Genomic DNA, 22,778 nt, shown 5'->3' on the forward strand with positions numbered 1-22,778 from the left:
TCTATAATAGACATTAGAAGGATGTCGAATGATTTCACAGTCATTGTGCATAAACTGAAAGTTTTTCTTGAAGCTCCCGGAGTTGTTTTTAAACATGGTAAATTCACCACGTTTACTTACAATTAACACACTTCAAAAAAAGTTTTGCAACGCCAGGGTTCCGAGAGTTCCGGAACGTGTACAGAAAATTGGAATAGAGATCAACGTAAAAATCATTTATGCACTTTTTATTGCTCACATTGCATGTTGTACCACCATACAGCGAGACCTTCAGAGGTAGTGGTCCTGATTTCTGTACACACCGTCACCTCTAATACCCAGTAGCACGTCCTCTTGTATTGATGCAAGTCTGTATTCGGTGTGGCATACTATCTACAAGTTCATCAACGCACTGTTGGTCCAGATCGTCCAACTCCTTAATGACGATTCGTCGTAGCTCCCTCAGAGTGGTTGATGGGTTACGTCGTCCATAAACAGCCCTTTTCAATCTATCCCAGGCTTGTTCGATAGGGTTCATGTCTGGAGAACATGCTGGCCACTCTAGTCGATCGATGTTGTTATCCTGAAGGAAGTCATTGACAAAATGTGCACGATGAGGGAGCGACTTGTCGTCCATGAAGACGAAAGGCTCACCAATATACTGACAATAAGGTTGCACTACCGTTTGGAGTATGGCATTCACGTATCGTACAGCCGACATGGCGCCTTCCATGAGCACCAGCGGCCTACGTCAGCCCCACATAATGCCACCCGAAAACAGGAAGGTACCTCCGCCTTGCTGCACTCGCTGGACAGTGTGTCTAAGCCGTTTAGCCAGACCGGGCTGCCTCCAAACACGTCTCCGACGATTGCCTGTTTATCGTCCACGTTTCAGTTCCACACATGACTACACTCCGTACAAATGCTTTAACAAATGACTTCCTGAGATTTAAATCTATACTAGATGTTAGCAAGTTTCTGTTCTTCATAAATGCCTTTCTTGCCCATGGTAGTCTACGCTTTACATCACCCTACTTCGACCATCATCAGTTATTTTGCCTCCTAAACAGCAAAACACATTTACCGCTTTGAGTATCCCGTTTCCTAATTCCTTCACCTTCATCTCAGTCAATTCGACTACATTCCATTACCCTCGTTTTGCTTTAATTGATGTTCATCTTACATCTCCCTTTCAAGCCACTCTCCATTTCTTTCGACTGCTCTTCCTGGTCCTTTGCTGTCTCTGACAGAATTACAGCGTCGTCGGCAAACCTGAAAGTTTTTATTTCTTCTCCCTGGACTTTAATTTCTACTCCACAATTTTCTTTTGTTTCCTTTAATGCTTGCTCAATATTCAGATTTAATAACATCGGTTCCACCCATGGTCTAGAGGCAGCATCTTTGATTCATAATCAAAACATTTTCGGTCCCGGATTCGAATCCCGCTGCTGCTTAAATATGGATTAATAATCAGCATTGGCGGCCGAAGACTTCAGGCATAAGAAGTCACCGCTCGTTCTGCCAACGACCCTGTCGAAGAGGGCGGAAGAGCGGACAGGAGTTCAGGGCACTCTCCTGTCCTAGGGGTGGGAAACTGCCCCTTAGGGCGGAAGAATCAGCAATGATCAACGGCATGAGGATGCAGAGGGCAATGGAACCACTGCATTAAAGACACATAACTTGTATCCACAGCACATGCGACCTGTAATTGAAGAAATGTCATAATGATCTCTCCACTGGCAAAAGCTGCACATTGGGATCTCCGGGAGGAAACTGCCAAGAGAAAGGTTACCACGAGAAAAAAGATTGACTAATCTAAGGAGGGATAACATTCTACGAGTCTGGGAGTGGAATGTCAGAAGCCCGAACGTGGTAGGGAAACTAAAAAATCTGAAAAGGGAAATGAAAAGGCTCAACTAGATGTAGTAGGGGTGAGTGAAGTGAAGTGGAATGAAGACAAGGATTTCTGGTCAGATGAGGATAGGGTAGTATCAACATCAGCAGAAAATAATATAACGGGAGTAAGATTCGTTATGAATAGGAAGGTAGAGCAGAGAATGTGTTACTGTGAACAGTTCAGTGATGAGGTTGTTCTTATCAGAATAGACAGCCAACGAACTCTGACAACGATACTTCAGGTATAGGTACCAAGGTCGCGGGCTGAAGATGAAGAGATACAGAAAGCGTATGAGGATATTGAAAGGGTAATGCAGTACGTAAAGGGATATGAAAATCTAGTAGTTATAGGAGACTGGAGTGCAGTTGTAGGGGAAGGCGTAGAAGAAAAGGTTACAGGAGAATATGGGCTTGGGACAAGGAATGAAAGAGGAGAAAGACTAATTGAGTTCTGTAACAAGTTTCAGCTACTAATAGCCAATAAATGCTCTGTTCAAGAATCACGAGAGGAGGAGGTATACTTGGAAAAGGACAGGTGATACGGGAAGATTTCAATTAGATTACACCACGGTCAGACAGAGATTCGGAAATCAGATACTGGCTTGTAAGGCGTATCCAGGAGAAGAAACTGACTCAGGTCACAATACAGTAGTGATAATGAGTAAGTGTAAGTTTAAGGCGTAAGTCTGGAGCAATCAATACGCAAAGAAGTGGGATACGAAAGTACTAAGGGATCACGTGATACGATTGAAATTCTCTAAGGCAATAGATGCAACAATAAGGAGTAGCTACGTAGGCAGTATACTTGAAGAGGAATGGACATTTTAAAAAGGGCCATGGCAGAAGTTTGGAACGAAAACATAGGTACAAAAAAGGTAACTGCGAAGAAACCATAGGTAACAGAAGAAATACTTCAATTGATCGATGAAAGGAGGAAGTATAAAAATGTTTCGGGATACTCAGGAATAGAGAAATATAAGTCGCTGAGGAATGAAACAAATAGGAAGTGCAGTGAAGCTAAGACGAAATGGCTGCAGGAGAAATGTGAAGACATCGAAAACGAAATGATTGTCGGAAGGACAGACTCAGCATACAGGAAAGTCAAATCAACCTTCGGTGACACTAAAAGCAAGGGTGATAACATTAAGACTGCAACGGGAATTACACTGTTAAAAGCAGGAGAGAGAGCGGGTAGGTGGAAAGAATACACTGAAAGTCTTTATGAGGTTAAAGATTTATCTGACGTGAAAGCAGAAGAAACAGGAGTCGGTTTAGAAGAGATAGCGGATCCAGTATTAGAATCAGAATTTAAAAGAGCTTTGGATGACTTAAGATCAAATAAGGCAGAAGGGATAGATAACATTCCATCAAAATTTCTAAAATCGTTGGGGGAAAGGGCAGCTAAACGTCTATTCATGTTGGTGTGTAGAATGTATGAGTCTGGCGACATACAACTTGACTTCCGGAAAAACATCTTCCACACGATTCCAAAGACGGTAAGAGCTGACAAGTGCGAGAATTATCGCGAAATCAGTTTAAGAGCTCATCCATGCAAGTTGCTTATAAGTATAATATACAGAGGAACGGAAAAAAATTGACGATGCGCTAGATGACGCTTTAGGAACAGTAAAGGCACGAAGGAGGTAATACTGAGGTTGCGGCTGATAATGGAAGTAATACTAAAGATAAATCAAGACACGTTCATAGGATTCGTCGACCTGGAAGAAGAATTCGGCGATATAAAATGGTGCAAGATGTTCGAAATTCTGAAAGAAGTAGGGCTACGCTTTAGGGTGAGATGGGTTGTATACAATATGTACAACAACCGAAAGGGAATACTAAGAGTGGACGACCAAGGACGAAGTGCTCGTATTAAAAAGGGTGTAATACAAGGATGTAGCCTCTCTCAATTACTGTTCAATCTGTATATCGAAGAAGCAATGATGGAAGCAAAGAAAAGTTAAGAAGTGGAATTAAAAATTCAAGATGAAAGGATATCAACAATGACATTGCTATCCTGAGTGGAAGTGAAGAAGAATTACATGATATGATTAACGGAATGAACAGTCTAATGAGTACAGAATATGGATCGAGAGCAAATTGAAGAAAGACGAAGGTAGCGAGAAGTAGTAAAAATGAGAATGGCGGGAAACTTAAAATCAGGATTGATGGTGAGGAGGTAGATGCAGTTAAGCAATTCTGCTACCTAGGCGGTAAAATAACCAATGACGGAGGGAGCAAGGAGGACATCAAAAACAGATTAGCTATGGCCAGTAGAAGTCTACGAATATCAAATATCGGCCTTAATTTGAGGAAAAATATTCTGAGAATGTACGTTTGGAGTTCAGCATTGTATGGAAGTGAAGCATGGACTGAGGGAAAACCGGTAAAGAAGAGATTCGAAGCATTTGAGAAGTATTGCTACAGAGGAAAGTTGAATATTAGGTGGACTCATAAGGTGAAATGAGGTGTTTCTACGCAGGATCGGAGAGGAAAGGAATAAGTGGAAAACATTGGTAATGAGAAGCGACAGGATGATAGGACATCTGTTAAGACATGAGGGAATGACTTCCATGGTACTAGAGGGAGCTGTAGAGGGCAAAAACTGTAGGGGAAGAGGGAGATTGGAATAAATCCAGCAAATAATTGAGAACTTAGGTTGCAAGTGCTGCTCTTACTGCTATCTTACCTTTAGAATTGGGATGATTATTTTCTTCTTGAAGTTTGAGGGTATTTCGTCTGTCTCAAACATCGTGCTCACCAGATGAAAGAGTTTTGTCATGACTGGCTCTCCCAAGGCTGTTAGTACCTCTACCAGAATGTTGTCTACTCCCGGGACCTTGTTTCGACTTACGTCTTTTAGTGCTTTGTCAAATTCTTTACGCAGTATCGTATGTCCCATCTTCCTCTACGTCCTCTTCCACTTCCATAATATAGCCCTAAAGTACATTTTCCTTCTATAAACCTTCTTTATTCTGCTTCCAGCTTTCTTCTTTCCCTTCTTTCCTTAAGGCTGGTTTTCCATCTGAGGTCTTGATATTCATATAGGTGGTTCTCTTTTCTCCGAACGTCTCTCTAATTTTCCTGTGGACAGTCTGTCTTACCCCTAGTGAGATATGCTTCTGTTCCCCGACATTTGTTCAAAAATGTTAAAATGTATTTGAATTTCTAAGGGACCAAAGTGCTTAGGTCATCAGTCCCTAGTCTTACACACTACTCTAACTAACTTATGCTAAGAACAACACACACACCCATGACCGAGGGAGGACTCGAACCTCCGGCGGGAGGGGCCGCGCAGTCCATGCAGGACGCCTCAAACCGCGAGGCCACTCCGCGTGGCCTAACATTTGTCCTCTAGTCATTCCTGTTTAGCCATTTTGCACTTCCTGTCTATCTCATTTTTGAGATGTTTGTACTCCTATTTGCCTGCTTCATTTACTGCATTTTTATATTTCCGCCTTTTATCGATTAAATTTAATATCTCTTTTGTCACCCAATGATTTCTACTAGCCGTCGTCTTTTTACTTATGCGCCTTTGACATTTATATTTATTCTTCTAGCGAAGCTCATTGTGTCTTCCTGTCTCTTGTGGAGGAGCTGTCCTTTTGGTCCTTGTGCGAGGCTGGCGCCGGGAGCGAGCGACGCTGAAAAGCAGCTTGTGTTGACTCCATGCGACATGGCTCCGGCGTGGGTTGTAGTCGCCAGTGTGGCGGTTTGACTTCAGCTTCCCTTCCTCTGCCTTGGCTAGTTCTCTGCCGAGATATATGAGTTTCTTCAATTACTCCGGCCTAAAATAGTGATCGTTACATTATTTCAGTTAATTCGGGGGCGGAGAGCAATTCTGTAACTGCCGTCAGATCAAGCTTGCGTTTTAAGGAAAAATATTTTGTACTTTTTGTTTTTAAAGTTTCTTATTTTCGTTACGTGTTGTGGTTTTTCTGTTGTCACCACCAGAATAACCTAGTAACGTATCTGTTCTGGGGACTTAATCATTTACTGTTAACGATATTTTTAAGGGCGTTTTTCTCGTCGCTAGGGAAAACCATTGAGCACTCTAATTACTAATAAGCGAGAGCTTTCCTTAAATCTATTTGCTAGTCCTATCGTCCTGTTGTTCTGGTAGTTCTACATGTGTAGCTATATTGGCTTGTAAAAACTATCATTCATTGTGTTTACAGATTGTTTAAAGGTTATTTCTTCACCTTAAAGTAAGCCTACAGATGCGTGTGAATTTATTGTTGTATCCAATTGTTAACATTCTGTTAACTGATAGTAAATGCAATTATTGTTGTTGAGGAAAGGGACTATATCTAGTTGGAGCCCAGCCGTTTTACACTTTCCCGGAATCCTTCTGCTTCCGTGCTCTGGGGCATTCCAATATTTTGTGCCAGCAACATTTAATAACTCAAAGCTGGAAGAGACATTTCTACAGCGCGAGTGAGCTACACGTCTCTGACGACTGGCATCGACGCTCCATGTGGCCAGCGACCATCAAAGCGCTCGGTACCGGGCGCGTCACTATGTACCTAGGAGCCAAGCGAGTGTGGCCGTTGTTCAAGTTGTTGTAGAATCTTAAACGGCGGAGTGCGGGAGCGGAAGCAAATACGCTATTTAAAATGCTTCTGATTTTTAGCGACTCAGCACGGGAGTGAGAAACGACGTATGACGATGGACGCGCAATATAGTTGGAGAAGATTTACTTGCCCCTCCAGCAAGTACTTTTGCTGCTACCAAGTTTCAGTTGGTACACTCTGCTGTGAAATGAAGAAAGGGACTATTCTCCTGTAGCTGTGGTGTCGTGGTGACGCTGTTTCATCGAAGTAGCGGTAATAAAAAATACTTGAGACAGATTATGGATGAAAGCAGACTGTCAGATTTAGCTGCCTGGGCGACAGAAGACGACACTGCTGCTGGACGTGACAACAACATGGTGATCAATGAGTTCGCTCCGTCTCTAACGACCCCGATGTCGACGGGACGTTACACCTTAATCTTCCCTCCTTCACTGCCACTACTCAATGAAAGGAAATGTTTAGTTAAATTGTTAAGAAACTTCGTGTCAGATTGAATCTTCGTGCTAGACCTAGGCTCGAACTCGACATCTTTGCCTTTTGTGCGCACGTGCGGTACCTACATTTTTTAAAAATATTTCTCACGCCATGCGCAACACACGAACGAGTACTGCCATATTTTCTGGTGAGCTATTTCTGGAAAAGTATTGTGATTCGCGTCGTGAAAGGCAAATAGCTCAAAAATAAATTAGAACACGTACCAGGCGCATAAAAGCATGATTTGAAAGACAGGTGCTGGATATTGGTTACGGACCAAAGCATGAATTATTATCCCATCCGTTCTATCTTGTACCTGTCTGCTCTCCTATGATGTCGCATAGTTCTGAAGTCGTGCGATGAAATTCTTTAACAGTTGGAAAAAGTAATGTCACACGGTGACAAAGAGAGGTACATTTCCGTGGTATCATATTCACTGTGCATGTATCACGATGAAAGTATAAATACTTTATATACGCTTATTTCATTATTAATCACACCTTCCAATGTTTTACTTCAAAGAAAGCCATAGATAGTATTCTATTAGCAGAACATTATCAGATACACCGAAAAAAATATCGAATGAAAAAAGATGCCAAGACCAAGAATCGAACACAAACCAGCGGTTTGGTAATCAGATGCCTCGACCGCTTCTTTGTTTTTTGCTTTACCACTTTTTTTCCGCACTTGGACAGGAAAGGGGGAAACTACAAAAAAGAAAATCTACTTGCCACCGCCACCTCTGTCCTAATAACAAAAAATAAAATACACCTCTTCAGGCGTTGGCACCTATCGACGCCTATCCCAAAACAACTAACCTGTTACTACAAGGGAATAGGAATGGAAGAAAGGAGGGGGAAAGAACATAGAGAGTAGCGATAAAAATGAAAGTAGTTGTGTGCGGTTTTTTACTTTAGTTTATTTCATTGAATTTTTTTTGTTTCTCTCGTTTCTTTTGCGTTTTTGAATGCATGTTTCTATTTCTATTTACTTTTCTTTAATTTTTAATTTTCTTTAATACTTTTTTAATTTTTTTTAAGATGAGTCTGTGTACCAGAATACCAGGAGTGGCTAGCGCCTTCAGATTGGCGAAACATCCAAGCGTATCTTCTCGAAAATTCAATGTAGATTGATTTTGTAGTGCATTCAGAACATCATATCGGCAATAAACATCAGCATCTCATGGCTTGGACGCTCCAGCTGGAAGGCGGTCCATGAAAGGCGCTCCATAGAAAATTGGGAAAGAACTGCTTGTATTTGGGGTGGCGAACAAGACCACAGTGTTGGCCGTTAAGGTATGTCCAATAACCTATTTCTGATATCTCGTAGGGGCCAAAACGGTAGCGGACCTTATGACCGCGTATCCAGTTCACAGCGTTAATTTTTGTTGCGGGATAATGAATCACATCCTGGAAAATAAACGTCAGGAATGTGATCTGAGCGGGTGTCTGTCGGCTAAGGAAAGCCAAGATATGCTGCGCGAGCCCCCAGACATCAGACGACTGACCAAATGAGAATCGATGGGCGTCTGTGTCCTCTACACCACAGCGAGGTGGATGCGGTGCAAACGAAACTGGTTGACCTGTTTGCCATTGACGGTGATAAACCAAGTGGACTGGACGCTGATGTTGAGATAACCAGCTTGCACCGCTTGCAACACACGACGCCATATGATCTGGGGAGGGCGGCTCCCCAGTCGGAGGTTCGAGTCCTCCCTCGAGCATAGGTGTATGTGTGTGTGTGTGTGTGTGTGTGTGTGTGTGTGTTGTCCTTAGCGTAAGTTAGTTTAAGTTACTTCACTTAGTGTGTAAGCCTAGAGACCGAAGACCTAAGCAGTTTGGTTTGCGGAAACTTGTGTTCGATGGGGTTGTGGGTTCGACACATTTGTAATGTGTCGTGTACAGTCTTTGTCTGGAGTAAACGTGGTAGGAGTACAAAGTGCAGGACGTTACTTAATTCAAGAAAGAAGTGCTGATAGTGATAAAAACGGGGTGGAATGTCTGATAACATGATTGGGGCTGACTAGGAGACTGGCGCGTATTCATGCAAAAGCAGTCCAGTCAGGCTCGTAGGGCAGCGACGCCACACTTTCAGTAGGGAGCTAACAAAAAGTGCCGTAACTCTGTCTGGCACATGGAATAAGTCTACTCGACGACACTCCCGCGGGGGAGGGGTGGGGGCGGCAAAGGAGGATGTTGAACTTTAAATAACATCCCCAGTACAGACAAAGGATCCCATCGCCCTAAATATACGACATGCGAGGGTAAACGGGACACTTGCTCCACATGGAGGATGCGTGAGGCGTGATAAACATTCTGGTATTGCGCACGCTGTACAGTGTCGAGGGAGCTAAGCCGGTGATCCACAACGCCAGCCCTGATCGTCTACTGTTAGTTGCCGGTGAACGACGGAGGTCATTCATTAAAATCAATGCCCAAGCAGCGAACGCTGGTGGCCACACTTAGAGGAACGATATATCTCTCAGGTAGACCCTCACCAATGAGCAGAACCTTCTACTGGGAAATGTTAAGAGAACTGCTCGGTGCCTACCCATATGCACCCAAATCAGAGCTGCGCGAACATCGTCTTAAGTGAGGATGAAGTTGACTAGATCGTCAGCATAGGCTGTACAACAGAAGCGGTGCCCATGCAAGTCAGGCTCACCGGGTGTTGGCGAAGCCTCTGGAGTAGGGGCTCTAATGCCAAAGCATACAGTATCGTGGAAAGTGGGCAACGCAGTCGGACAGAGCACTCGATCGCTAGAGGCGCGGTGAGGCGACCATTAAAGAGGATACTTGAATTCGCGCCGCTCAAAAGCCGCATTACCACTGTTACTATACGAGCCGGAAAACCCATGTGTTGAAGGACCGATATCAGAAAGATGTGGTCGACACGGTCGAATGCCTGACTGAAGTCACGCAGTTTATCCTGTAGTGAAGTAGAAGTGGATAGTTCCTGTGAATTATTATGGGTGGAGGTTACACTCAACAACCGAGCTAGGTTAATAATGGCTCCTTTTACCGACCTCCCGACTCAGCAGCATTAGTGGCAGAACAACTGAGAGAAAGTTTGGAATACATTTCACATAAATTTTCTCAGCATGTTATAGTCTTAGGTGGAGATTTCAATTTACCAGATATAGACTGGGACACTCAGATGTTTAGGACGGGTGGTAGGGACAGAGCATCGAGTGACATTATACTGAGTGCACTATCCGAAAATTACCTCGAGCAATTAAACAGAGAACCGACTCGTGGAGATAACATCTTGGACCTACTTGATAACAAACAGACCCGAACATTTCGACTCTGTATGTGCAGAACAGGGAATCAGTGATCATTCGGCCGTTGCAGCATCTCTGTATATGGAAGTTAATAGGAATATAAAAAAAGGGAGGAAGGTTTATCTGTTTAGTAAGAGTAATAGAAGGCAGAATTCAAACTACCTAACAGATCAAAACGAAAATATCTGTTCCGACACTGGCAATGTTGAGTGTTTATGGAAAAAGTACAAGGCAATCGTAAAATGCGTTTTAGACAGGTACGTGCCGAGTAAAACTGTGAGAGACGGGAAAAACCCACCGTGGTACAACAACAAAGTTAGGAAACTACTGCGAAAGCAAAGAGAGCTTCACTCCAAGTTTAAACGCAGCCAAAACCTGTCAGACAAACAGAAGCTAAACGATGTCAAAGTTAGCGTAAGGAGGGCTATGCGTGAAGCGTTCAGTGAATTCGAAAGTAAAATTCTATGTACCGACTTGACAGAAAATCCTCGGAAGTTCTGGTCTTACGTTAAATCAGTAAGTGGCTCGAAACAGCATATCCAGACACTCCGGGATGATGATGGCATTGAAACAGAGGATGACACGCGTAAAGCTGAAATACTAAACACCTTTTTCCAAAGCTGTTTCACAGAGGAAGACCGCAATGCAGTTCCTTCTCTAAATCCTCGCACAAACGAAAAAATGGCTGACATAGAAATAAGTGTCCAAGGAATAGAAAAGCAACTGGAATCACTCAACAGAGGGAAGTCCACTGGACCTGACGGGATACCAATTCGATTCTACACAGAGTACGCGAAATAACTTGCCCCTCTTCTAACAGCTGTGTACCGCAAGTCTCTAGAGGAACGGAAGGTTCCAAAAGATTGGAAAAGAGCACAGGTAGTCCCAGTTTTCAAGAAAGGTCGTCGAGCAGATGCGCAAAACTATAGACCTATATCTCTGACGTCGATCTGTTGCAGAATTTTAGAACATGTTTTTTGCTCGAGTATCATGTCGTTTTTGGAAACCCAGAATCTACTATGTCGGAATAAACATTGATTCCGGAAACAGCGATCGTGTGAGACCCAACTCGCTTTATTTGTTCATGAGACCCAGAAAATATTAGATACAGGCTCCCAGGTAGATGCTATTTTTCTTGACTTCCGGAAGGCGTTCGATACAGTTCCGCACTGTCACCTCATAAACAAAGTAAGAGCCTATGGAATATCAGACCAGCTGTGTGGCTGGATTGAAGAGATTTAGTAAACAGAACACAGCATGTTGTTATCAATGGGGAGACGACTATAGACGTTAAAGTAACCTCTGGCGTGCCACAGGGGAGTGTTATGGGATCATTGCTTTTCACAATATATATAAATGACGTAGAAGACAGCGTCGGAAGTTCCATGCGGCTTTTCGTGAATGATGCTGTAGTATACAGAGAAGTTGCAGCATTAGAAAATTGTAGCGAAATGCAGGAAGATCTGCAGCGGAAAGGCAGTTGGTGCAGGGAGTGGCAACTGACCCTTAACATACACAAACGTAATGTATTGCGAATACATAGAAAGAAGGATCCTTTGTTGTATGATTATATGATAGCGGAACAAACACTGGTAGCAGTTACTTCTGTAAAATATCTGGGAGTATGCGTGCGGAACGATTTGAAGTGGAATGAACATATAAAATTAATTGTTGGTAAGGCGGGTACCAGGTTGAGATTCATTGGGAGAGTCCTTAGAAAATGTAGTCCATCAGCAAAGGAGGTGGCTTACAAAACACTCGTTCGACCTGTACTTGAGTATTGCTCATCAGTGTGGGATCCGTACCAGATCGGGTTGACGGAGGAGATAGAGAAGATCCAAAGAAGAGCGGCGCGTTTCGTCACAGGGTTATTTGGTAACCGTGATAGCGTTACGGAGATGTTTAACAAACTCAAGTGGCAGACTCTGCAAGAGAGGCGCTCTGCATCGCGGTGTAGCTTGCTCGCCAGGTTTCGAGAGGGTGCGTTTCTGGATGAGGTATCGAATATATTGCTTCCCCCTACTTATACCTCCCGAGGAGATCACGAATGTAAAATTAGAGAGATTAGAGCGCGCACGGAGGCTTTCAGACTGTCGTTCTTCCCGCGAACCATACGCGACTGGAACAGGAATGGGAGGTAATGACAGTGGCACGTAAAGTGCCCTCTGCCACACACCGTTGGGTGGCTTGCGGAGTATAAATGTAGATTCAGACGTAGATGAACTTTTGTCCACGTGCCAGCAGGCTGAAGCCTGTCGAAGGCGATAGAGCTGCACACGGGGAATGACGTTGAAGATGGTCACCCGGGGCCTTGTGTGGAGATGAAATCGACACTGAGGACCATTTTATCCAGGGGGCCCTCAAAAGCGGCATTACCTCGTCAGCAAAGAATGTGTGTAGGTCACGATGTCGACTGGAGCCGGACGGCGCATATACACTGAGGATGCGGGCGCCGAAAAGCGTGAGAGCTATACCTCTACATTTAGTAAGGTACACCACATCTTCAGCAGAGAGTCAGGAATGGAGGAGGATGGCGACTTCATTACCGTTGTCAGGAGCATAGGAGATGTGTGCCGTGTAACCAGTGGGGCGCAGAAATCAGCAACGATCACTTCTCGGAGGTGGGCAGTGTCGACATCAGCAGCATAAATGATGAAGCCCGAATGGGGGCCAGATTCATCGTTGCGATGCGGTAGTGCTGTGGGCTTGCTCCCACCGTTTGCACAGATGTTCCAGCAGGGATTTCTGGCTGGAGTGTAGCATCCGGTGCAGTCACTGTAGCCGCAATCGCTGGGTAGAAGGTGGGCCAGGCACCTCCAAGGGGCACTACCTGGCAGAAGGGCCACCATCTCAACCTGTTCCATTGTCAGCCAAGGAGATTGGAACAGGTGGCAAGCGACTGTCCCTCTCATTGAGGGCGAGATGTGGTGATGCTGCTGTAGCGGGGTCCAGGGACTGTCCCACCATGGGATCTATCGTTGTCAGGTTGGAGCGTTCCTCAGATGGAACATCAAGAGAGGTCACTAGTGTCGTCATGGCGCTCGAATGGAGTTCACTGTCTTGTATCCGCTCCACTGCCTTTGATGACATGAAGAAGTGTGTCGTCGAATGGCGTTTGAATTCTTCCGTTTTCTGGACGACCGCTTCTTTCGGAGGTGCTGTTCTGTATCAGAATGTGGGCGTTCAGTGTCCGAGGTCGTGCCAGTCTGTAGAAAAGCAGAGGTAGGCACCGTACTCGCATCGATGTCCTTCGCAACGGGCGGGCTGGTCATAGAACTCTGCAGAGCTGGTGGTCTCGTAGCCGTAGGTGCAGATGGTGCCGGTGAGACCGTGGCAGCACCTTCGTTTCCAGTGGTGAGTGCCAGGGGAGTTTGGGCGTTTCCTGAAGCGACGCATTGGGGCTGCTTACGGCTGTGGCTTAGCTGTCTGGTAAAGAAGTGACCTTCACTTTGGGAGATGAGTCACTTGTCAGGACCTGGAGCAAACGTCGGCGGAGACAGTCTGACCGAACATGGCCCTCTTGTCCGCAACAGGCACATGTCCGCGGCTGGCCATCATACATAACGATGGCTCGCACGCCAGCTGTCAGCAGATAGGATGGTACGTGTTTGGAGAGTTCGATTTTGATTTGGCAGACACCATTCAACACGTGATATGTCTTGAACGTCTACTATTTTCCCGCGATTGCCGTAGGGTAGGGAAGCTTCGACGACCACATTTTGTGGCACTTCGAATCGGTGCTCAAAGACCCCGTCAGAATGCTTGAACTTGAGTCCGTGTGCTTGTTGTCGAACTACCTTAGCACATGCATGTTGCTCAATTTTTATTTCCTCCGAGAGTGGAGTGTTCAGAACACTAAATGTCCAGTAAGTTTAAATTGTGAGGCCATGGTTTTATTTCGAGTCACTGTAAATAACGGAATCTGTGGTGAAAATATCATTGAAGAGAGATGAGGAACGAGTGGGAAGAAACAGAGTGATTCAATGCGTGTTGTATTCTCAGATAGCAGATTATATAATGCGTTATCCGTTGTGTAACATACTAAACAGTTATGGCAGCAGACTGGTTGTGGTGCTTCCTATAGTTCGGGCTTTAACATTCTCACAGATAGAATAAAAACTCACTGAGAGTGGACATCTGAAACCTTTGCTAACCCTCCTCCTCCGAGTGGAGAATCTCCAACAGAAAGAGGTTCCCACTCAATGGTCTGAAGATGACCACAGTAGTGGTCGAAACCGGTCACCTTGATAAATAAATCAAGACCACGACTGTTTTTAATAGTAAAAATCTCTGTGGAAGTGATCTGCGGTCCACACTCTCGATTTCTCTCCCTCCTTCCCCCTTCACGCAATTTCAACTGAGAACTGTTGCATGAAATATTACTGAAGGCAATAAGCATAGTATATAAAGGATCTACACGCCCTGCAACTGCGTTCTTTGAACGCCGCTGTTATTTTCATCCTGGACAGATGTGTTTATTTGAGAACATTTACTGTAAACTAGCAGTTGTTCTCAGAAAGAAATGATGTGGGTAAAAGGTATGAAAAGAACTGAGAAGGGGCGAGATCTTATCTTAGTTACCCATGCTGTTGTTGTTGTGGTCTTCAGTCCTGAGACTGGTCTGATGCAGCTCTCCATGCTACTCTATCCTGTGCAATCTTCTTCATCTCCCAGTACCTACCGCAACCTACATCCTTCTGAATCTGTTTAGAGTATTCATCTCTTGCTCTCCCTCTACGATTTTTACCCTCCACGCTGCCCTCCAACACTAAATTGGTGATCCCTTGATGCCTCAGAATATGTCCTACCAACCAATCCCTTCTTCTAATTAAGTTGTACCACAAACTTCTCTTTTCTCCAATTCTATTCAATACCTCCTCATTAGTTATATGATCTACCCATCTAATCTTCAGCATTCTTCTGTAGCACCACATTTCGAAACCTTCTATTCTATACCCATATCTTAGTCATTTACCACATGTATGCGTTTAACATAAGTTTAGAGACACAAGTCTAGCGAAATAATGAATAACTCACACCATTCAACAAAAGTTGAAAGCAGCTTATATGCTGATATTGGAAGCCGGCCGAACTGGCCGAGCAGTTCTGGGCACTTCAGTTTGGAACTGCACGACCGCTACGGTCGCAGGTTCGAATCCTGTCTCGGGCATGGATGTGTGTGATGTCTTTAGGTTAGTTAGGTTTAAGTAGTTCTAAGTTCTAGGGGACCGATGACCTCCGTTGTTAAGTCCCATAGTGCTCAGAGCCATTTGAACCATTTGATATTGGAATCTGTGTTGACTGTGGGGGACTCTGGACTCCCGGATGCAGTCATAAACCACTGTGTGAGACAAGATGTTCCTTGAAACTTCCTGGCAGATTAAAACTGTGTGCCGGACCGAGACTCGAACTCGGGGCCATTGCCTTTCACGGGCAAGTGCTCTATCATTTGAGCTACCCAAGCACGACTCACGCCCCGTCCTCACAGCTTCTCTTCTGCCAGTACCTCGTCTCCTACTTTCCAAACTTTACAGGTCTCCAGCGAACACTCCGTTGCAGAGTGAAAATCTCATTCAAAATGTTCCTTGTTTTCTAACACCTTGTTTGAATTGGCTGCATAGTTTGAAATAGTACTTTAATAGCACTTTACACTAAGGTCACATACGTCATAGAACAGCGATATTCACATATACAGGTTGCAGTGCTATCGCATACACAAGGTGAAAGAGGGCAGCGCGTCGGCGGAGCCGTCATTTGCACTCAAGTCACTTGAAACGGTCACGACGGGAATTAACAGATTTTGAAAGCGGAATAGTAGTTCGAGCTAGAAGCATGCGACATTCCATATCAGAAATCGTAAGTTAATTCACTATTCTGAGATCCACAGTGTCAATCGTGTGCCAGAATACCAAATTTCAGGCATTATCTCTCACCACGGACGACGCACTTAATGACCCAGAGCAACGGCGTTGGCATAGTTTTGACAGAGCTAACAGACAATCAGCAGTGCCTTAAATCACCGCAGAAATCTTTGTCGGTCAACAGGATATGCCACCGGACGACCGACGCAAATACCTTAGGTAATAGCACGAAATCGACTGCAGTGCGTCTCCTGGGCTCGTGGCCATATCGGTTGCAGCTTAGGTGACTGGAAAACATTGGGCCGGTCAGATGAGTCCCGATTTCAGCTGGTAAGAGCTGATGGTAGGGTTCGTGTGTAGCGCAGACCCAACAAAACCATGGACTCGAGTTGTCAACAAGACACTGTAGAAGCTAGTGGTGGCTCGGTAATGGTGTGGCCTATTTTTACAGGGAACTGACTGGATCCTCTGGTCCCGTTGAACCGTACATTCATTTCAAACACTCATGTTCGGCTACTTGGAGAACATTTGCAGCCATTCAAACTCCCTAACAACGACTGAATTATTATGGATGACAATGCGCCTTATCAGAAGCCCTCAATTGCTTGCGACTGGTTTGAGGGACTTTATGGACATTTTGAGCGAATGAATTGGCCACATAGATAGCTCGACACGAATCCCATCGAAAATTTATTGGGCGTAATCGAGAGGTCAGTTCACGAACAAAATCTTGCACTGGCAACACATTCGCAATTATGGATGGCTATCGAGGCAGCATCGGTCAGTATTTCTGGTGAGACTTCCAAAGACTTGCGGAGTCCATGCCACGTCGTGTTGCTGTACTAAGCAGGGCACAGGGAGGTCCGACATAATTTTCAAAGCTGTGCTTTGTATTTTCGTCACCTCAGGTCTTTCTTGGAGAAAACAAGAATGACCTACACTTGCCACACAGTAACTCTTCACCTCGGGTTTAAACTACAACCTAGAGATATAATTCAGAAATCCTTACTCACAGCGTAGAGGATGAGATTGCTACTGACAATAAAATAATCGAGTAAATCGTATTTAATTAGTTAGAATATTTGAAATCGTACTCTGGAACACTTTTTTCCTACACTTGATGTGAGGCACTCCAGTATTTCCTGAAAGCAGTTGCACTCACATAGCCATTACTGTCAAGTATCCACCACTGTCCAGCTTGGCCACTGACGCACATGAGCATACCTAATACAAGTTATTACAAAAAAAAAGCATAGCCAAAATTTCAGGAAACATTCCTCACACGTGGAAGAAGAAAGTATATTCTGCGCACTTGTCTATGGAAAGGCTTTATTTCCATACATCTTCTACGGGATCCCATACACAGTAGCTTTGAAATGCCCTAAAAATTGAAAGTCTAGTCGGTTACGAAAATAATATGCTGCGTAGGAGGAAGTCTATTCTGCATAAAGTACCTGTTTTGAAGCACTCAAAACGTACATGTCCTGGCAGAAAGTGTGGCAAATTTCTCCGTTGATTGGATGGAAAACCCTGAGGCCCTCAACAATACCAGCCCGAACTTTGGCAAAAAATCTTTGTTGATGACATGATTGCACGATGTCGTGAGGATTCTCGACAGCCCATAATAATGAACAACTATGAAACAATGAACCAAAATCTGAACCTCGTTAGACTCCCTTCGTGATTTGTCTCTTGTCACTAAAGTTTTTGTCCTTCCAATATTGTTTGAAGTATTCAGCACAACCTTTTGGATTCTGTTTCTTACGTATTATTCGAACCAGTTGTGTTTCCCATGAGTAACGTGACTATGAAGAGAAATAAGAGATGAGCTGTAACATGTATGTAAGCACGTCCGGACCCATTTCTGTTTAACACATTTTATTCCTCTATATGTTAGTAATGTTTCATGCAAGGTTGGCCCTACTTTATTGTTATACCCTATAAATAGACGGGTTGCTTTCTTAATCTTGTAGTGTGAATACAACAAATAGCTAAACGCCCCACTGTTACATACTGTCAGGTAATGTAATTTAATATGACACTTCTTATAGGCGCCGTTACAGTTTTCTGTATGTCTCAAAGTAATAAGAAATACCCAGAAAACTGACACTGAGATTGCCATTAACAGAACAGTTATATTACTGTTTGTGATAGAATGATGCAAGATGATTATATAGACATAAATTTAAAAACTACAACTGAGGTATAATACTACAAGCATAATAAGAAAGCGCATACGTATAAAAATTTATGAGGTGATTCTCAACTACCTCATTTCCGCAGTTTCATTATGTGTTTTCTTATTTCTGTCAGACATCTCAGTTTTTTCAGTACCATGCTACAATACAGGGTGGTCCATTCGTCGTGACCGGGCCAAATATCTCACGAAATAAGCGTCAAACGAAGTAACTACAAACAACGAAACTTGTCTAGCTTGAAGGGGGAAACCAGATGGCGCTATGGTTGGCCCGCTAGATGGCGCTGCCATAGGTCAAACGGTTATCAACTGCGTTTTTTTAAGTAGAAACTCCCATCTTTTATTGCATATTTGTGTAGTACGTAAAAAAAATATGAATGTTTTCGTTGAACCACTTTTTTCGCTTTGTCATAGATGGCGCTAAATTCACACAAACATATGGCTCACAATTTTAGACGACCAGTTGGTGACAGGCAGAATTTTTTAAATTGAAATACAGAACCTACGTAAGTTTGGACATTTTCTTTCGGTTGTTTCACTGAGATGCATGCACCTTTGTGAACTTATCATTTCTGAGAACGCATGCTGTTACAGCGTGATTACCTGTAAATACCACATTGATGCAATAAATGCTCAAAATGATGTCCGTCAACCTCAATGCATTTAGCAATATGTGTAACGACATTCCTCTCAACAGCGAGTAGTTCGCCTTCCGTAATGTTCGCACATGTATTGACAATGCGCTGACGAATGCTGTCAGGCGTTGCTGGTGGATCACGATAGCAAATATCCTTCAACTTTCCCCACAGAAAGAAATCCGGGGACGTCAGATCCGGTGAACGTGCGGGCCATGGTATAGTGCCTTGACGACCAATCCACCTATTATGAAATATGCTATTCAATACCGCTTCAATCGCACGCGAGCTATGTGCCGGAAATCCATCATGTTGGAAGCACAGCGCCATTCTGTCATGCAGTGAAACGCAGTAGAACATTAATTAAGAAATCAGCATACTTTGCACCATTTACATTGCCATCGATAAAACGGGGGCCAATTATCCTTCCTCCCATAATGCCACACCATATATTAATGCGCCAGGGTCGCTGATGTTCCTCTTGTCGCAGCCATCGTGGATTTTCCGTTGCCCAATAGTGCATATTATGCCTGTTTACGTTGCCGCGGTTGGTGAATGACGCTTCGTCGCTAAATAGAACGCGTGCAAAAAATCTGTCATATTCCCGTAATTTCTCTTGTGCCCCGTGACAGAACTGTACACCACATTCAGAGTCGTCACCATGCAATTCCTGGTGCATAGAAATATGGTACGGGTGCAATCGATGTTGATGTAGCATTCTCAACACCATTATTTTTGAGATTCCCGATTCTCGCGCAATTTGTCTGCTACTGATGTGCAGATTAGCCGCGACAGCTGCTAAAACACCTACTTGGGCATCATCATTTGTTTCAGGCCGTGGTTGACGTTTCACATGTGGCTGAACACATCCTGTTTCCTTAAATAACGTAACTATCCGGCGAACGATCCGGACACTTTGATGATGTCGTCCACAATAAAAAGCAGCATACATAACACACGCCCGTTGGGCACTTTGATAGCAATAGCCATACATCAACTCGATATCGACCTTTACCGCAATTGGTAAACGGTCCATTTTAACACGGGTAATGTATCACTAAGCGAATACCGTCCGCACTGGTGGAATGTTACTTGATACCACGTACTTATACGTTTGTCACTATTACAGCGCCATCTACCATAAAACGATAAAAGTGGTCCAACTAAAACATTGATATTTCTTTACATACTACACGAATATGTAACAAAAAAAGTGGGTTTCTATTTACAAAAAAAACTGTTGATATCCGTTTGACCTATGGCAGCGCCATCTAGCGGGCCAACCAAACCGCCATCTTGTGTCCCCCTTCAAGCTAAACGTGTTTCGTTTTTTGTAGTTCTTTCGTTTGATGCTTATTTCGTGAGATATTTGGCCTGGTCACTATCAATGGACCACCCTGTATTGTTGCATGGTATTGAAAAAACTGAGATGTCTGACAGAAATAAGAAAACACATACTGAAACTGCGGAAATGAGGTAGTTGAGATTGTTGACTGTCTGGGCCTTAATAGATGACGTAATTACAGAAACCAACAGAAATGTGTTAAATACATTTAAGAGAAATAAAACTATTGTGTGATGTGTAACATGTTACCCTCTCTCCACACAAACTAGCGGCCAGAATAATTTGACACAGTGAAGCGGGACTCGTCGAAGAACATCACTCTGGATCACTGTTACTGACCCTAACCAACGTGCTCCCTGCACAACTAACTTCTTCTCGACGATGACGTGGTTGCGTGGGATTCATTTAACAGGCTTACGAGCATACAAACCACCCTGATTTAATCTCCTGTCTGAAACACTGTTACTGGTAGCCGCAGCAAAGTCTGCAGCGTTGTGCCTGGGATTCAGGTGCCTTTTTCTTTCACCACTAGGGCCATGTGACGATCCTCTTCCACCGACAATCACTGGCATGCCCTCACACAGTACTTGCCCCTCCATCTGCACCTTCAGCGATCTTTTTTAAATGCGATATGACGCTTTTGGACACGCCCTTTACTGTGGCCACAATAGCTAGACTTTGGCCGACTTCCAGCCATTAACTGCTGGTCTACAATCGTAAGCATTCAAATGTCTTGGAGACATGTTGCCGTACAACGTGGAAAGTCGCACTAATCGGCTCCACAGAAACCTCTGTCAAACAACGTATTATACGAACTTTGGAATACACACAGAGTTGGCGCACAGGCTTCGCTACAGTTAACACGTCTCGCCTTCTACATTTCCTTTTACTATTATTGGTGGTGTGTTCCGTAGCAATTGATGCTTGTTTCGCAGAAACTAGCAGATGCTCCTTAGCGAGTGTCACCTGTTCCTTAGCTATTGTAAAGCAGCGTACACCGAGGTGAAAGAAGACATGGGATACTTCCTAATGTCGTGTCGGACGTCCTTGTGTGCAGTGTAGTGCAGCATCTCGACACAGCATTAACACAAGTCGTTCTAAGTACCCTGCAGACATATGAGCCACGCCGCATCTCTACCCACCCATAATGATTTGTCGATGCTGGATTTTGTGCACGAACCGACCTCTGCGTTATATCCCATAAATGTTCGCTAGCACTCATGTCAGGGGATCTGGGTTGCCAAATCATTGGTTCGACTGTCCTGAATGCTCATGACACCAGTCACGAGTAAAAAAATGTGGCCAGAGACATCGCGCATTATTGTCGATAATAGTTGCATCGTTGTCTGGGAACATGAAGTCCATGAATAGTCAGTCAATAATGGGTTCAGTTGGACCAGAGAATCGAGTCCATTCCGTGCAAATACATCCCACACTCTTATGAACCCAACACAACACTGCACTGTACTTCGTTGACAACTTGGACATATGACTTCGTGAGGTTTGCGCCATACTCGAACCCTACCATCGACTATTACCTACTTAAATAGGGACTCATCTGATCAGGCTGTGGTTGACCGATATGGTCATGAGCTGAGGAAAGGCGTTGCAGGCGGTGACGTGCTGTTAGCAAAGCGACTCGTATCGGTCGTCTGCTGCCATAGCCCATTAACGACTCATTTCGCAGCACTGTCCAAACGGATACGTTAGTTTTACATTCCACGTTGATTTCACGCAGTGTTGTTTGTCAGTTAGCACTACGGAAACGCCGCTGCCTCGGTATTTAAGTGAAGGCCATCGGCCACAGCGTCGTACGTGGTAAGAGGCAATGCCTGAAATTTGGTATTCTCTTTACGCTCTTGACACTCTCGATCTTGGAAGACTGAAATCCCTAACGATTTCGGAAGTGGAGTGTACCATACATCTATCTCCGAAGCTACCATACCTTGAGAGATTGCAGGGCACTCTCACGTCTGATTCGGTGCAGGGAATACGATCTACTGAGATTTGACTTCATAAATTATGATGAAATGGTGGGCAGTAGTTTATGGTCTTGTTTGCGTGCTCTAGGGAAGCCAAAAAAGAGAAATGTGCTTTTGGAACCGAGCTGAGGGGAGAACGGGTAGAAAGGAAGAAAGTGGACTCTTGTACAAATCTCTTGTACTGGCGCTTCGCTAGTATAGAACTGCAGGTCTCTACCTAAACGGTGAGACCTGTGTCCTTTGCTAGTGTGCGACTTAGAGCCTGTGTCAGTCACCTTCTGAACCGTCAGAGGTACTGCTTATGCCATCACGGTCACAACGAGTGACGCGTGCGTGTACTTATTTGCCTTGAGTCGGTCGTCTAAACATTTGACGTATTCCGACGCGCACAGTCGTGGCACGGAGTCAAATTGGTTTGGCAGACCAGCAAACGGGTCCACCTGCACAATGGAATCCATGGGGCTTTCAGAGGCTCATAGGGAATTACCTGCGTTCTGAATTAACCGAACGCGAGATCGAGTACTTGCATTTTTCGGGAACGCACATTTAACA

This window comes from Schistocerca piceifrons, chromosome 5, assembly GCF_021461385.2.
Source record: "Schistocerca piceifrons isolate TAMUIC-IGC-003096 chromosome 5, iqSchPice1.1, whole genome shotgun sequence".
Taxonomy (NCBI): domain Eukaryota; kingdom Metazoa; phylum Arthropoda; class Insecta; order Orthoptera; family Acrididae; genus Schistocerca; species Schistocerca piceifrons.